Source organism: Apus apus, chromosome 6 (assembly GCF_020740795.1).
Source record: "Apus apus isolate bApuApu2 chromosome 6, bApuApu2.pri.cur, whole genome shotgun sequence".
In the NCBI taxonomy this organism is placed as follows: Eukaryota; Metazoa; Chordata; class Aves; order Apodiformes; family Apodidae; genus Apus; species Apus apus.
In genome coordinates, this window is record NC_067287.1 from 29198486 (window position 1) to 29216023 (window position 17538).

Consider the following 17538-nt stretch of genomic DNA (forward strand, 5'->3'; position numbering starts at 1 on the left):
CTATGAGATGTACCCAAGGTCATTTAAAAAAATAACTTTTCTCAAATGTCAGCTCTTGTGTTTGACTATCATAGACGAAAATCTCTACATAGACAAAAAAGCTCTACTCTTATTTCAAAGCTTTAACCCAGCTGAGCCTGGCTTTACTGCACTTCACAATTTGTTTCTAACATGTAAAAAGAAACATATCGAAATGCCAAATAACAAGGTTCCATATCGACCTGTTGATAATTCTGACAGGAAAGCTCAAAAGCAGCACCGAGTTAAAAAATACTGTTCGGCATTTGCAGTAATAGTCTAAAACATGAGGTGAGACCTCCACAGTTCAAGTATGAGTCGCTTACTTTTGATAATTTTTATGAGCTGAAATAATACCCCCCTTTTACAAGAAAGTATTTCTTCAGACACTCCAAGAGTTAGGAAAGCCATTAAATCCTTATGGATTGAAGGTAGAAAAATAAATTGTATGTATTTTAGACTTTGAATGATCTTCCTGTAGCAATTTTCGGGGAAAAAAAACCTATGAAGAATTCTGCAATTTTAATCTCCTCAGTAGCTTCCCATTACTAAACAAGCAGAACGCCACAGTACAAATGTGGATGTTACATGTAATCTTGATCTGCTGCTTTTTTCTTTCATTAAAGCTTTAATGCAGCAATTATGGCTACGTTGCCCTATAAAAAAAGGAAAAGGCAGTTTACTTTAAAAAGTGAAATTGCATAGCCTACTATTTAATTATACACAAATGTAAATGGCCTATTTTTCCATAACTGGTTATTACAGCACTGTTTTACTTTCTGAGTTTTCACAATCTCTAAAACCTACAACGCTTCCTGCTATATAATTGTTTTGCTACATTATTGTTTCATCTTATTTTTTCTTTTAATGCGAGTGCAGCGGGATAAATCTTGGTTTTAAGCCAGCCAGTACTTCATCTACTTAAGCTTTTATAGATGAAGATTGCTGTAATTATCAGAATACCCGCTTATTTCTGAAGTATTATCTTGGCAACCTGCTGGCATTTACAACCAATTAACAAGCTTTGCCCATTAGTTGCATAAGGGGTATCACAGAGTAAAGCCATTGTGTGCTAATTTTCTATTTTAGATAATCAGTTTGGCCATCCAAAATGGAAAGGGAAAGAAAAGAAAGGTTTGACACCCAGTGGCAGACATGTAAAAATTACTATATGCCTCCCAGAGACAAAGGTATCCAGCAACTGCATGATTGCTTCACTGTCGTCACCACTGGGTTTTAAGTATTTATTCCCTTTGTCTCTTTTGGAAGAGAAAACAGAAAGTACGGCTTCGGCAAAGTAATCATGTCCTCTTTTTATTTTTTAAACAGACTGGCTTCTCCTTCTGTCCTCTCAGGCTTGTAATTTCACCAAATTGTACAAGTGTTAAACACGATTTCCAAAAAAAGAATGAAAAAGAGAAGAGGGAGTGAAAGGCACACGTCCGAAGGCAGCCCCTCTCCTGGCCTGGCCCCCAGGCGCCTGGTTAAAGCCGTGTGCTGGCTGGGGCTTAACCAGCCGCCGCTATGAGCAAATGGGCCCCGGCCGCCCCTCGGCTCCGGCTTCCCAGCTGGGTGCCAGCCCTGGCATTCTCCTCCCTGCCCTGGAGGGTATGGGGCAGAGGGACCTCCAGCACAATGCTGCCTCAGGGAGTCACACTAGGCACTTCTGTCTGGGGAGGGGGGGGAATAAAAAGAACTGTGAGAGTTTGGGGCGGTTTTTTTAAGCATTAACCTTTGGGTAAAGCACTGTTTCCTTCCATGTGCCAGGCTACAGAGCAGGGAAGATGCATCTCCATCTGGGTGCCCTGGGTCAGAGTATGATCCTGCCTGTGGCCACAGTGCTGCATCCCACAGAATCCTCCAAAGCACTTGGCCCCACCAGACCCACCTCCAGAGCTGCCCCACAAGCACCTCTGCCCTGTCCACACACCCAATGGCATCAAGCATGGGCACCATACCCCAAAACCTGCACAACAGGGACATAGGCACAGCCTGCTCCAGCATCCCAGATCAGCACCGCTCATCCCTTCCCACCCACCCCATCCATGCTGCCCACACAGCACCAGACAACAGGTTCTTTTCTCCCCAGTCTCCCACTGACCCTGGGCTGTCAGCTTGGCCCCTCTCTGCATCTCCACCCCATCCTGCCCACTGCAGTCAGGACCATACAGCCCCCCTGCACGAAGACTCATCCTGCCCTCCACAGGAGTGGGCAAAACTGGGCTCTGATCTGGCCCAGGGAGCCTCAAGGTACATAACAAGGATTAAATTATTTTGCTGGAGGCAGTAGGGCTTGCCCATTTAATTGCATATAAAATTAGATATTAGACCTGCTATAGATGCCTGTGTTTTGTAATAAGGATAGAAACTAATCAGTTTAAAGATAAGCACAGTCCTTAAAGCATGGTTAGGTCCCATTTACTCCATTGAACAGAACGGGTGGATGGCTCCCATTTTAAAATGGTCTTATAAAATGTAGCAAACTGTACAATGACATGTTTTATTTGCCTCCTGTGGTTTAGATTCATATTTTCTTTGAGCATAAGTTAAACAAAATTAAGCCTATGATTATACTAAGAGGATGCAGCCAGTAAAGACAGAAAATATTGAACTCCTCAAAGTCATAAAGAATTATCAACTGTGCAATTAGTAAAGACTGAACATATACACGGAAGTCTATTAAGTCATAAATGAATGAGAAAAATGTTGTGCTTGGCAATCTGATGTGTATATGTCTTAATTACTGTAAATTAATTACTATTGGCTAAAATGATTAGAGGATTTAAGATTTCAGCAAGGTACAGCATAAACCTCCTCCTATAAAATTAATCTAGTTATATAGCCAAACTGTTTATTTTATTATTATTATTCTTAAGGCTACTAAAAAGGAAGAAGTTAGCAGCATTGATGAGCAGAGCACTGGGGATGGTTCTGAGCTGCTCGCAGCCCTTGATGCTGCCCCAGGCCTGAGTGCCCTGCAGCCCCTCTGCTCCCAGCAGGGAGCACAGATCCCCCACTAGCTCCAGCACCACAAGAGCTCACACATGACCCCTTTTTGGACACCTCTACATAGTTTCCACCCCAGCCCTGCCCTGGCTGCACAGCTGCTCAGATGGTGATGAGAAGATTATTGTTGAAATTAAAAAAAAAGTGGATTTTTCCCAGTCCTGAAGGGGGCCTACAAGAAAGCTGGAGAGAGACTTTTGGCAAGGGCACATAGTGACAGGACAAAAGAGGGGAATGGATTCAGACTGAAGTAAGTTAGATCTAGATGAGATATTAGGAAGAAATTATTTATTGTGAGGGTGGTGAGACACTGGCATAGGTTGCCCAGAGATGTTGTGGGTGCCCCATCCTTGGAAGCATTCAAGGACAGGTTGGATGGGGCTTTGAGCAATGTGGTCTAGTGGGAGGTGTCCCTGCCCATGCAAGAGGGTTGGAATCTTTAAGGTCCATTCCAACCCAAACCATTCTATGATTCTATGTTAAGAAGATATCAGAAGGTGTGCCCCTTTTTCCAGTTTTCATTTTTCTAACGAGAAAAAAAAAGGAAATCTTTATTTTAGAGGAGTTTCTTTCAAAGTCTCAGCTGAAAAAGCAGTTATTCGTCCAGTTCTAATTAAGTAATTTCCATTCAAATTACTGTGTCCCAATAGCCTTACCAGGGACAATTGAAAATGGGTGAGCAGGGAAAATGTCACCAGGGAAATGAAACAGTACAAAATTCACCATTGTATGTTCTGCATCTGCAAGGAAGGAGGCACGTTCCTCCAGAATTCTAATCTCCATCGCTAATACTATTATTAAATATTAACGTACCACCCTAAATTTGCATGACACTTTACAGAGATAAAAGATGCTCTCTCTGCACTTCAAGATCTTACAGCCTATGTCAGACAAACAAAGCAAGTAAGTTAGCAGAAAGAAGACATGATGAAGATTAAGAGACCGATCTAACGACGGTGACCCAAAAGCATTTTAAAATTGCAACAGAACATGGAACAAGAGCTGAGGAAACCTAGCAGCATCGTCGCCCATTTTGCTTTTAGCAGCCAGCCAGCCACCTTTCAAACTCATGGTGGTAGTGTGGACTAGCTTCCCTGCAGCTTTAACCCAAACAAAGAAAATAATAGAATCCTCTAGCCCCTAGGAAAACCTATTTTTCATTTGACTTCTCAGAGGAAAAGAAGAGATGGGCTGCAACAAAGAATACACCTCTGCAGAAATGGTGCTAAAAGTCCCTCTTGCAGAGGATAACACCTGTTCTTGTAAAGTCTATAAAATAATGTAACATACTTTACTATAGACATTGTTAACATCTTGGATAGCCAAGCCCAATGTCAAGCTGCTACAGGTGGCAGAAGCAAGTGCAAGGCCATCAGGTTTGGGGACACCAGGAGGCAGACAAAGAGGAGAGGTGCCAGCACCTCCACTGGAGAGGTTCTCGGTACCTCAGCTCAGGGAACAAACACCCCTCCTAGGTTCCCACAGACCACCTCTTCTTTCCGTTCACAAACTTGGTGATCAAAAAAATAATACCTCTGCTTTTTAAATCTTTAAAAGTAATCCTGGTCTATTAAATGACAATAAGAGATTTCCCCAGGTTTCCTAGGAAAAACACATTTATAGGGGGACCTGAGGAACCATGCAGGGAGAAGCAGGAACACTCATCCTATTGCCTGAAACAACAATGGGCAGGACACATGGGGCAGATGAAGTGTAGTCTATAGCAAGATACAGATCTGCAGACACAGGCATGCACACACACACGCACACATACATGAGCACATACATATATACACACATATATACGCTCCTAGCAATTCAGTTAGATTAATTTGCTTTGGCTCTTCCATTATTTTGCTGTAGTCCTTGTATAGTACTTAAAGAATCAGGTTAAGCATTCTGCATTAGATACACAAACAATGCTTCTTTACCTCCACATGGGTCTTGTGTGACTTTAATTAATGTTTGTAAAGTGCTTTCAGATCCCCAGAAGAAAGGCACTATAGACGTGTGAAGTCTGATTATTTCACAGCATACAAAAGTAGAGGTGAAAAGAAATATTCTCCTCCTTACACATAAAACTACTGATCTCAACTCCTGCATTTAAAAAAACAAGATGTTAAGAAAGAAAAGAATTCTGACCATGAACCTACTTCAGGCTTCCCCTTTGCCTTTTTCATCTGATTTCTTGTTGAGTGAAATAATAAACTATTGTATTGCTGTAAACTCTTTGTAAGTAGATTTGACTAAGACAACAGAGTTCAGTGCCAGCAGCTACTCTGATCATTCTTTTAAATGGAAATTTACCGTCTGCTGCATCACATGGAAAAAATATAGAACTATTTTTCACAGCTTGTTCACTGAACAGATTATTGGAGGGAAGAAAAAATAAAAAGGCTTCATTTTCTACAGATCCCAAATCTCAGTGTAGAAAGTCTTGGCAATTTCCTTTTGAGAGGAGACAGATTTCACTTTCACATTGATTTAACAATGAGAAGTGCGTCCAAAACGAGGGCCTGATTCTGAACATTTTAATGGCTAGCCATGGTTAATTCAATAGCTTATCTATGGGAGCAAAATCACTCACATCCATAAGTCTGTATAAGATCTGGTACTAATATAGAACAGTTCTTGATGTCATTAAATCTTTTTTAACAGCATCTTGTGTTACATTTAATTTATTTCACATGGCCTCTTAAAATAAGATAAAAGCTTGTAAGTCTAAAAGTCATATAAAGAGGGTGGAAAAAAAACTCCTACCATATATTTGTGCTTATTAAGTATTATCTTCATGCAATTTGTAGTTTTAACTCCAGAATTTCCAAATTTTTTCTAATCCTAATAGCAATAAGCAAGAGTTGCCAGTGCATAATACAAACAGATTACAACACACATTCTTTACGGAGAAGAAAGTCCTGCCCAAAGCCCTCTCCCAGGCAGGTTCTCCTTTTCAGCTCATGCTAGAAGCTCAGGGCCTTTCAAAGGCACCTCACCAGCTCACCTCTGGCCCAGGCAGGGATGTCCCTGCCTAGCCTGGCACCTGGGCAGTACAGTTATATGGTCTAACATCCAAATTTAGCCCAGGAAGCTCCAGGGTGAGAGGCTCCAGAAACACGGCATGTCAAACATGGTTTAGTCTGAAGGTGACCTAAAGACTGACTGTGTAAGTGACCATCCAGGTCACCTATTCTTAAATACAGGGAAAGGCTCCAAACAGAAATGTCCAGAAAAAACATCTTCAGAGCCAAAGGCAGCCTCACCCTTCTTTAGATGGAAGTTACACAGTGCTTCCCCTCCACCACGAAAAGCAGACTTTCAGCTTTCATCCCTGGAGGTCAAATGAAGGACTGCAGCCAAATACCCCAGGAGTTAGGGTGAGCCCACCTGCAGCCAGGAGGTTCCAGGAGGCATGCAGGGCAGCCTCTGGGGTGTGAGAAGGAAAGCAAGTCCTTAGGCATCGCTTGGCACTCACAAACTCCCCACAGAAAAGGGGCTTTTTCAGTCTTTGATGGGCAGTATGTTTGGATGCTGGGACATAAGCAGATTCAGGGACAAAAGTCAGGAGGCAAATCTTGGTCTGCCTTTAGGGCTCCCAAAGTGTGTGTGTTTGTGGGCAGTGTGGTGCTCCTCCAAGGTTGGCAGTGGGGCAACCAAAAGCCAAATGAGGCAACTTCCTATTCACAGCATAGGCCCTTTACTTTTGCAAGTGTGTAACAGAAATAATTATAAAAGTGCCTTCACATCTCAGAGCATGTCAGTGACTTCAGGAGCTACTGCTATGAGTACTTGTTTGCCAAGAAGAAAAAAAAAGCTAAAAATAAAAAGAGCCCAGTGCCCTGGTTCTGACAACAAGAATGGGCATCACGTAACAAGCTAAGTGAACGTTACAATAAAAAAAAAAACAAACCACAAAAACAGCTGGCCTTTTTTTCAGCTAACATTTCCTTAGTTTATCTATTATAACCATTACCATACAAAAATCATGAGATCTTACCTGATGCTGCTGCTAGTAGAATGGTTTCACTACCTGAATGCCACCACAGACCAGCACTGTTTTGGGAGCCAGACCCATCACCTTTCCTCCAGGAAGCACAAGCCAGAGGCAAACCCAGGGGTAATATGGTAAGCAAACACTGAGCTTCCAACCTAAGCCCTGGAGAAGTTACTTGTGATGAAGTAAAAGGATTCCTGAGGACAACTTTCAGTAAAGATAAACTTTAATCACAATCTGACATGACTGTCAATAAGCAGCGTCAAGATAATCGCACATACCTCTTCGGTAGGCACTGGTCTAACCCAGGCAGAGATGCTTTTAGAACATGGCTCTTCACACCAGCCCTTGATGTTTTTCTTGTGATCCAGGCAACATCCACATTGAAAAACCTACGCCACAGCTGTCAGGGCTTCTCTCCAGCAGATAATTAAATTCCAGCTCTACTGCCATTGTGACAAGTGAGCTTAAGTTTAGTGATGCCATCCCTGCCAAGTGAACAAGAATGAGAGCCATCAGCTGCACAGTTGTTAAGCGCTTTGCTGAAAGAAGAGGTGCCTGCAGGACTTAGTGGTGTCTTCCCAGGGTAGGTGTTCAGCCTCCAGGAGATACCTGACTATTAACATGAGTACGTCTCAAGGGATGACTGCATTTGGATCAGTGTGCTTATGCAGGAAGGCCTGGCAAAAGTGGAGCAAGTCAACAAGTTGAAAGGACTTTCAAGATCTCTCCCAAACCAGAGGAATGCAGGGTTTAGCTTGGGCAGTCTATGTAAGGTTTTGCTAAACATAAAAGATGAAGACATTGTTGTTTTCTCCTATGGATTGCCCTCTCAAGTTGCTCTTTTAGATAAAGAGCTCATTTTTTCCTCTTCATTAGCTGCAATGTTCACATCCCATATTTTTGCAGGTATGTCTATTTTCCTTAGAAATATACCTTCTAAACAGAGCTTATCTATCAGAAATCAGAGTGCACATTAGCTAGGATCTATTTAACTCATTAATAAGCTATCTTGCTTCATATGTAAATCTCTTATTTCTAGGCTATTGCCCTATCCCATTTTAAGTACAGCTAGAAGAAAACCTTTTCTTTTTCTTCACAAGAGAAGAACACTGCTTCACTGCTAGCATTCCAGAGCGGCTCCTCCAGTTAATAAACTGTGACCAGGTCTCACAGGTAAGAACACCACAAGCCATTATCTGTTCCCTTGTTTTGCGTGGTGCTCAGGTGTTTAAAGCTGGCGTTGCTGCTGCAGGAGCTCCATGGAGGCTGCCGTGGAAACTGCAGTCACAGAAATGCACATCTGCCTCCGACGTGCTGTGCCAGCCCAAGAGCAGCTCAGACCCCACACAGCCTCCAAGCTCTCACCCAGTACACGTGAGAAGGTATATATGGCCTCCAGGGAAGCACTCCAGGAGCCTACTGCTAAGCCAGTGGCCAGCAAATGCAGCGCATTTGAGCAGGAAATTAAACCTGGCTCTCCGATTGCCTCAGCAAATGGCTCAACCAGCCTGCTGCAAAGTCAGCCTCTTGGAAGTCTCTCCTTCCACTCTTAAAACCAAACATGAGCACACACAGTACCAGCAGCTAGGTAGGGAGAACTGAGACTTGATGGCACCTAATGCTGAGTGTAGAGACCCAAAACTGTGGCTAAATAGGTTGGCCCCTTTCTAGATCTCATCCTAGGCTCCCAAAGGCTGAGTTTATTCATCACCCTGTGTGCTTTGCTTGCAGCATTGGCTTTGGTGCTTGTCAACACGCCGATTTCTGAATTCTCACTGCAAAGGAAGCCTTTCATGGTTTGGCATCTTCTTGTATGTTTATGCTTCTCAAGATATATTCTCTAGCCAAGTCTTTAAGTTCTTACATTAGTCCCCAAGCCCAGACATCAATCTGTTGCTGATCAGGTCTCTTCACATCATGCTGCTTTTATCTGGAATGCTGTTTTTGATGCTTCCAGGGAAGCTCTGGCTGATGTTTTTAAGAATGTGGTTAATTATTTTTTTTTCCTTTTTGTTTAAAATGACACTTGAGCACAGCTATTTCTTTTGAAACCTTTTGTTTTTACTGTAAGACTTTAGCAAGATATTTGCCTTCTAAATACTATTATATCAGGGAGGTCCTGATTTGCATCTTTGTCCTTGGATAGTGTAGAGGCAGCACAAGGGTCCACAAACAGAGAGAGATTGATTTTTTTTTTCCTTTTATAATCTACAATAAAAAGTTTCTTTAAAGGGAAAGAAAAGAGAGGCATATGCTTAATACTGAAGAAAAGCCTGTTTGTGCTTGATACATTGGAGAAACAGTTCAAGAACACTTCATCCCTCTGCAACTATTTCCCACATTTCTGCCAAGGTTAGGGAAACCTTGGGTTAGCTGCTGTTTGAATGCCACAGGCTGGTATCAGTCTGAACAAGTTCAGCTGACTGTTTAGAACATTTTCATCTTTATTCTTCCTCCTGTTGTCTCCCCACTTTGTCAAACAGAAATTACCTTCATCTTTGGGGGAGGCCTCGTCCTGAAAGCACCCAACAAAAAGAATTCCCCAAGATTCTGGCTGGGGGGTCAAGGCCCTTACATTGAGTCCCCCCAACTCAGCTGTGCTCGTGCTCAGCCAGCTGTCACCAAACCAAGACTCTGTAGATCAGCATGGTCTGGGATCAGGTGGGTCAGAAAACACAACAGCATACTCTGATAAATGACTGAAAAATTAGAACACCAACAACAACAAACTACTGAGAAGATGCACACGTGCCCCTCATATGTAAATTTCTATTTTTTCACACTAGTAAAAAAAAGAAACCAAGTGGCAGAAAGCAAAAGTATGAGGCAAGTATGACAAACTTTACCTCATTTTTCATTTTACTTTAAATAAAAAACACTGCTGACCAAAGCAATCCTTGGATCCTGATTACTTCTGCACACAGCTCCTCTGGATGTACAAGCCAAAAGAGAAGCAGCACTGCAACTGAGAGCAGAACAAATGGGGTCTGCTTTGGTCCCTTCTCTGAACAGCTGCGGGACACCCAGGCCAGCACAACTACCAACGGAGGATGCGGTCCTGCCCCCTGCTGGCTTCGGCTTGCCCCTGACACCGGGAACCAGCCCCTTCATTGTCCTTCTGCACTGATTCAGGTCTAAGGTCTAGATCAACACTGTTTCATGTCTAAGGTACTGGATGGTTAACCAGAACAAAAACCTGAAGCATTAGCTTAAATTTAAACTTTTAATATTTATTTATTTTAAACTAATAAATACATCTGGAGCGCCTCATGCAGAAATGGGTTGGGCCATATCTTTACATCATGGAGTAAAAGCTTGAATAGACTTAGGCAGTTACCACTGTTCTTTTCACCAGTGGAGCTGCCCCAGCGTTTGTGTGGAGACAACAATACTCTCCTGAACTCATTCTGTGTCTTGCAGCAAGAGCCACTTGGATCAACCTGACCTGCTGGTTCATGGAAAATAAAACAAAAATACAACAAACTCCTCCTCTAATGGTTGTCTTCTTTGTAGTAAGAGTCATGCTAATCACCACTTTCTCTCACAGGACTATGGTCTGGGCTTAATTGTAAGAGCTACAGTCATTTAGAGATGGGAAATGGAGAATACAGATATGGGGAAGAGCTTGGCCGCTTCAGCAGATAAAGGATAGCAGCTCCTCTGTGCTACTGTGAAACTGCTGAAGGCACAAGACCATAGCTATCTACCTTGGCAAACAATGCTCTTTTCAGATACCTTATGGCAACAGAATGGACTCCAGTCAAGGCCTTCTTCTCTCTTCCATTAGGAGATGCCAGCAGTGGTTCCCAGAGGCCAGCCCACCTCCTCCTGCAATTCCTGCATCCACCAGCCCCTCCAAAATCCTCTGTGGACCTAGGACTGCCCGTGCACAACACCAGAGAGCCCTGCCTCTGCTCCCTGGGAGCTGCTCTCCACTGGTCTGGCCAAATCCTGGAGATGAGCCAGGGAAAGGACCTGGGCCCTGCTGCACTGGGGAAAAGCTTGGAGGTGGGAAACAGTAAGAGAGGAACCAGAGGAAAGTGAGAAGAGTACAGGTTTACTGGGGAGAAGGGGTCTGGCAGGAGTGGGGTGCACTCCATGATTGTCAAGTCTGTTTTATGATGCCTCCTTTTTTTTCCTTTCTCAACAACTGTAGGTAGGAATACCCTAACTGGCAGTAATGAAGTTAATGACTGGTTAATGACTGGTAACTGTCAACTACGTAGGCAGCTGGCCAGGATGGTGAGGGGCACAGAGAGCCGAGGAGTCATAGCAGTGCTCCTCACCTGGCCGAAACCGGGACTGGCCATCAACAGTGGCAGTCACCCCACAGCCCCATCCCAGGGCTCGCCACCTGCACACAACAGTGTCTCTGCAAACAGCACTGGTCAATCCCTGAAGTGCAGGCAGAGGTGCCAGGAGAGCCACACTGCACTGCCCTGCTGGCTCTGCCCCGCAGACACAGCCCAGCGACTTCATTAAACATGCTCATTTAAGGATTACTCTAACGTTGCTCAATTTTTAGGTCAATTATTTACTCTAATCATGTTAAAGTTTAACATAAATATGCTACTATATCACCTCTACATACATTACAGTAATTATAGGGTTACAAAACTCTTTTAAAACACTAGGGAAACTAGCTACTACTGGAAAATAAAGTCTCACCGACTGCTCTGAAGCCCATGCAAAGTAATACAAAGATTCGCATTACCTTTTCATCAGCTTCAAAAATTAATTGCTCTCCACTTAAAATGTTTGCTTCCTAAAAACGTTTTCTCTAACCTTATCAGAGATAAAAGAAGGGGGGCTAGGGGCTGTGCAGAGAGAGGAAAAGCATCGTATGGTAAGCAGATTGTAAAGCTACAAACAACTAAGCAACTGAAGAATAATATTTTTTTTTAGAAAAATGTAAAAAACTACTGCTAACTTTTTCACATTTTAGCAAACTTTTCAATTAGGATTTCTTCCTGGCTATTTAAATATGCTTAAAGTAATGATTTTCTGTAATTTGTCTTTTTCCTTTGGAAACATACCGTGCTATTGTCAGCTTTAAAAAAGAAGCAATTTTCTGACTTTTGAGATTGAGCAGGTCATGGAAAAATTACTACTGTGGGAACCTATAATTAAATAGAAAATGCAGCTGCACTTATGACAAACTAAAATTAATACTTGATTCTAGAATGGTATTTGACTCTTCAGACACAGGTCTTAGCTGGACTTTACCTGCAGAACATCATAGGTGCACATCTTGCTGAAGCAGACATGCTCTAACATGTACAAACGTACTGGCTGTTCACCTGAATTAGATTCAGTACAGCATGATAGTCATTTATTTACACACGTAGTCCCTTTCTTCCCTCTTTTCCTAGTATTGGCACTTCATTTTGGGGAGCTTTTTTTTTTTAAATCAGTAATGTTTATTGTAAGTTTAACTAGAAAAAAGAGGTACAGAAAGGGACTTTAAAACAAAATTATGTGGTGCATCTGAATTGAATAAAAATTTCTTCCCAGCATTGACTAATCATGAAATGGAGACAAGACTCTACAGAATACCATGATATAAAATCAGGCTTCATGTAAATACTATTTATCAAAGTTCCCAACTGAATATTTATAAGACTACCAGATACAGGTTTTTAATTAAATTCTAAATTAAAATCTTGTAAAGATTTTTTGTGGCCCACCATGTATTTTAAAGCACCTAAAATAGAGAAGATTAACAAAAGCCTTGCCAAGAAAATAAGGTACAGATATGTTGACTAACAATTCATGATAGTCTTGTTCTGATGTCTGATTATTAAAAAAAAAAGCATAGAAATATTGAAAGGACTACATAAAATTAAAAAGTCCAAAAAGAACAATGCTAATTTTATTTAATAATAGGAATAAAAATAGGATTTTTTAAATCATTGCATTTAGGATGACCACTTCCTATTATTTTCTAGGGTAATAACAGGTCCTTATTGCCTGATATTATAGAAATTACTAAATACAAGTGTTCTTTTATATATTATGCAATAATTTGTAGTACTATATTTCCCTTAAACCTTCACTAATTCACTACGTTTGGGGGCTGATTTTTCCTTTTAATAAATAGAAAGGAAATTTTCCACCTTCTTTTCATAAATCATTTTCACATATCCAGCTTTTTGTGCTATTTTAAATAACATAACTAAACACATACAATTTATATAAATGTCTTTACCCTATTTATATCATATAAGAAACTAAAATCCTTTCTCCAAGGCAAACTCAACTTTGCTATTTTTAATACACTTATAGATCCTACCTAATACAGCTATCCATAACTACTGTGAGAAGGAAAACAGCTTTTCAGAAAGATAAAAATAAGAATTAAAAAAATTAATGATTTGTGAAGAAACATTGTAGACAACCGTGAAAGATTCTTCTTCCTTTCTCAGAAATGACTTGTGAGCAACAGCGTTGCAGCAGAGAAAGCCCATACAGCCCCTGCCATCCTGTGCATTGCGTGACTGAGACGCTCAGAGGTGATACTAAGAACCTGCAGAATGGTTATTTCAGTTTCACATCAAAGCCTCACTTGCTTTCTCTCCGCTGCCTGTTGGGTCAGCAGCACATTTTGGGGGTTTTTTTGCCTCGTGCCGTGGAGCTGGATTTCTATTTTCCAGCTGCAAATATTCCACGGAGGAAAGGAAAACTGGTCCATGAAGTTCCTATTTGCATAAAGCACAGAAACATCTGTTACAAGATTCTTGGTGGATTGAAGCATCAAGAGAAAACTGCCATTGATCATCTGCCCTTAATATTATTGAATTATTTTTCTGTCAATAGGAGCTCAGAGTGAGGGTACTTAAGGAGGCAGAGAAGAGAGAATTTGATCAGAGAAGTGAAATTCTTACTGTTCTTTGAAATGAGTGGTTTCGGTTACATGATCCTGTCCCAAACACTCACAAATCAGCTCTGCCCCAGGATCAGCAAATGCCCTGTTCCAGCTGCACAGTAGCTTTTTTCTCTAAAACTTTACACAACAAATGATCTGTGGTAGCAGGGCTAACATTAGAAAGTGCTTGATCTGCAGTGCTGTTTCCAGTTTTGTTTTCAGGTTAGGGCATCAAACAAAAAAATCTCAAGAAAGATATATCTGCATCTCAGATCAGGAAAATTTTCATTGTTTCTGTATGTATATGTAATGTCTGTCTGCAATCATAAATACTAGGTGGAGCAGCCACTTAGTTCATACAGAATACATAAATAGAAGAGAGACTCAGTTAAATATAATAGCAACTATTTAAAAAACCAGAATGACAACATTAGGTCAAGTGTTATTTCTAAAATCTCTAAAAGTACTTTTGATAATATGTAAGTTTCATATTTCTGCATGACATTTTGCTCTTTTTGATTACAGACTATTTTTTACAATTCACTAGCTCTGTTGATATAATTATACAAACAGATTTTAGGCTGGCCTCTTCTCACCCCACCAAGAGTCAGAAATCAGTCTAACCTACAGTATGCAGTGCAAACAAAGTGCTCTCAGCTCGTGTTTTGTGAAATTTAACAGCCAAACTGAAAGGAAAATAAAGTTTCTTCACATTTACTGTGTACTTCTGTCAGAAGTAGCGTGAAGGGGATCGATACAGCACTATTCTCACTGTTTTCTGCCAACAGCTCCAAGATAGCTTCCTAAGCCAGGTCAGCAGAGATTAGTATCACATTAGTAACATCTCATTCATGATTGTAATTGTAAAACAAAAAGGCCTTAAAACATTTCTTATTCATAGCTAATCTCTGTTGCAGGCATGCATGCCTTTTTTTTTCCCTTCCCCTCACTCCTTCGATCAGCTGCACATGCCTGGGTGCAGGAAATGCCTGCTCAGAGCTCACCACCACAGGGCCACCAGTCCAGCCAGGATCACCCTATGTTGTGAAACAAACAGCTGTAAAAATAATACCAAAAAAACTGCAGCGGCAGTGATCTTTGCTCCCACACTCACATTTGTGTAAAAAGTTTCTCTGGCAGAGGTTCACCAGCAGGCAGTAATTAGCTAAGATACTTCTTTGTAATTTATCTGTTTCATAAATAATACAGGAGTTTACTAACAGGAAGTTTGTGGGAAGCAACAGTAAACAGTCTAGCAATCCATCTGTTATTGTGGAATGCAAGAAAGCTGAATCAGGTTCTCTGCAAGTGGACTATTTTAGTTGTTTGTGCTAGCAAAGATGTGTGGGAAATGGGCAGTGAGAGGCATTATTAGCATGAACTCTTGCAGACCTCCTTTCTCCCTCCCCGTGTGGAAAGGCTGGGTGCAATTTCAGCAAGAAGCTCAAGTGCTTCGGTGACTACAGGACAGATCATAAGAAACCTGATCAAAAAAAGACAACACAGTTGTATCAGATGTGAAATATTCAGGTGACAGTTACAAAGAGACTTTTCCTTCCTCTAAATCAATCTCAGAAAGAATGACTTCTAAATTAAAACACTTACAAACTCCTGTTAGCACCTTCCTCAGCATCAAGATATTTATCAGAAAGAAACTGAAGTGTTGGAGGGACCCGGAGTGGGAGAGAAGGAAATGAGGAAAAATAAGGTAATGGTGGAGGTTGTATTGACAGTCTTCCTGTGCCAACACAAGAGTCAAGCAAGGGTGAAAAAAAAGCTAGCATCTTCCCGAAGACAGGCTGTTCTGCTGGCATCCATCCACCCTTGATATGTTGCTTATGAATAGAAGGCTGGAAAGGGAGCGGAGGCAGGCGTGTAAATTAGTCACTACTACTACAAAAGCAAGGACCTCAAAAATTAATTTGTAGCACTGAAAGTGTGCATCTAAGGTCCAAAGTTGTGCTGCCAAATATAAATGAGAGTCAGAAACCTAAGTATAGAATTATACTCTGTGCTAACTAAGAATAATTTCATTTTTAACCAGCTAACAAATTCTGCTTATTCACAATATATCTGGACACCACACGTAGCGCTTGGTTTAGAAGAGACAGTGAACACACAGAAGAACCTTGTCCAAAACAAAACCTACTAAAAAGACGTAGAAAGTTGTCAAGAAACAAAAATGTCAAATTGCTGGGCACGGCATCATTTAATTGTTGACCATCTAATAAACTGGGGCAGCAGTGCAAAACCGCCCTGCAGTAACAACAATTTTCAATTGCGTCGTCTTAAAGTCAGAGTTAAGCTCTTCACGAAGTCTTCAGGATGGCAACCTGATGTGTTTCGGGTACAGTGGAAGCCCTGCCCGCTGCCAGCGGGGCCGACACACCGAGGCGGGGCTCCCCGCGGCTGCCGCGCCCAGCCCGGCCCTCGCCGCGCCGGGGCCGCTCGTCGCCGCCGCCTGCCGAGGCTGCCACCTGCCGGCTGCCCCGCCCCGGCTCCGGCCAGCCCGGAGCGTGGCCCAGCGCTACCAGCACCTCCCGCCTCGGGGCAGAGATTGCGCAGCAGGTCTGAGCGCCCCGGGCCCCCGCCCGGGCCCGCCGCCGCCAAATGCGAGCGCCGCTCCCGCCTCGCCCCTTGCCCAGCCCCGCAGCGGCCACGCACCCGCACTCTGCCAAAGAAGGATCTCGCTAACAAAAAAGCAACGCTGTTTCCCGCAGGGGACGGAGGGCCGCGGCTGCCCTGCGGTGCCCAGAGGATGGGGGACATACCTGGCGCGGGGCTTCTGCCTGAGAAGCCCCTCAGGCAAAAGAGGCTCCTGCTGCCTTTAACACATGTGGGCGGCTGAGGCTGCGGGACGGGGGTCTCCGAGAGCCAGGGCGCGGGGGGCACGGCAGGAGCTGGGGGGCCGCGGGGCCCCGAGGGTGCAGCAGCGCCCTGCCCCCCGCGCCGCGCGCTCCCGAAGGGCTTGGGCGCCCCCTGCCGGGCGGCCGCGCGCGCTGCGGCCCGGGCCGGGAGCCCGCCCGGTTTTCCGAAGAGAACACGCACTGCCCGAGCGCCTGCAGCCCCCCGCCCAGCCGCTGAGAGCTGCCCCATCCGGGGAAAGGCAGCAGGGCGGCCCTCGTGCACAAGCTGCTCCGTCTCACCAGATGTACCTCCATGCGAATAAGGAACAGCAGGATAGTGAGAGAGGCTTTCAAAGTTCCGCTGTCTGCACAGCCCTCCCATTGGCGCGCATACTTGTACAAGACCACCTTGCACCATTGCCACTGCAAAGATTTCATTATTCAATTTCATTAGTCAGTGAGTCGATTATTCAATTTCAATTAGTCAATTTCATTATTATTCCTCGAAGTAGAAAAAGGCAGTACAGTTAAAAACTTAGCATCATCTCTGCCAACTACAACTGGAATAGGGATGGGGTTGCCAAAAAAATAATAAAATAATAAAAAAGGGAATTAAAAAAAAGGAAAGAAAAAAAATAAAGGACTAAGCTTTTGATGATTTTTACTCAAACTGCTGGAAAAACCTGGAAAGCCTTGTTTTTCAAACATCACTATCTAAATCTATAATGTCAGTGACTGCACAGGACACATTCTTTCCTCACCTAAGCCCACCAGAAAGTGAGTCAAACAACACTGCCACTCCCCTTGCC

At 42.9% G+C, this 17538-nt stretch overlaps 1 long non-coding RNA gene across 1 annotated transcript in view; it reads right to left on the minus strand.

The window, feature by feature from the left end:
- The window catches only part of LOC127386433 (uncharacterized), a 30289-nt gene extending 13526 nt beyond the window's left edge, over nt 1–16763 (minus strand). Inside the window, exons 1-2 of the long non-coding RNA XR_007889898.1 lie at nt 16655–16763; nt 7297–7503 (exon numbers count right to left, since the gene is read on the minus strand). This is a non-coding gene — a long non-coding RNA (uncharacterized LOC127386433). The remainder of the gene's footprint in view (nt 1–7296; nt 7504–16654) is intronic.
- Between the last annotated feature and the right edge of the window lie 775 nt (nt 16764–17538).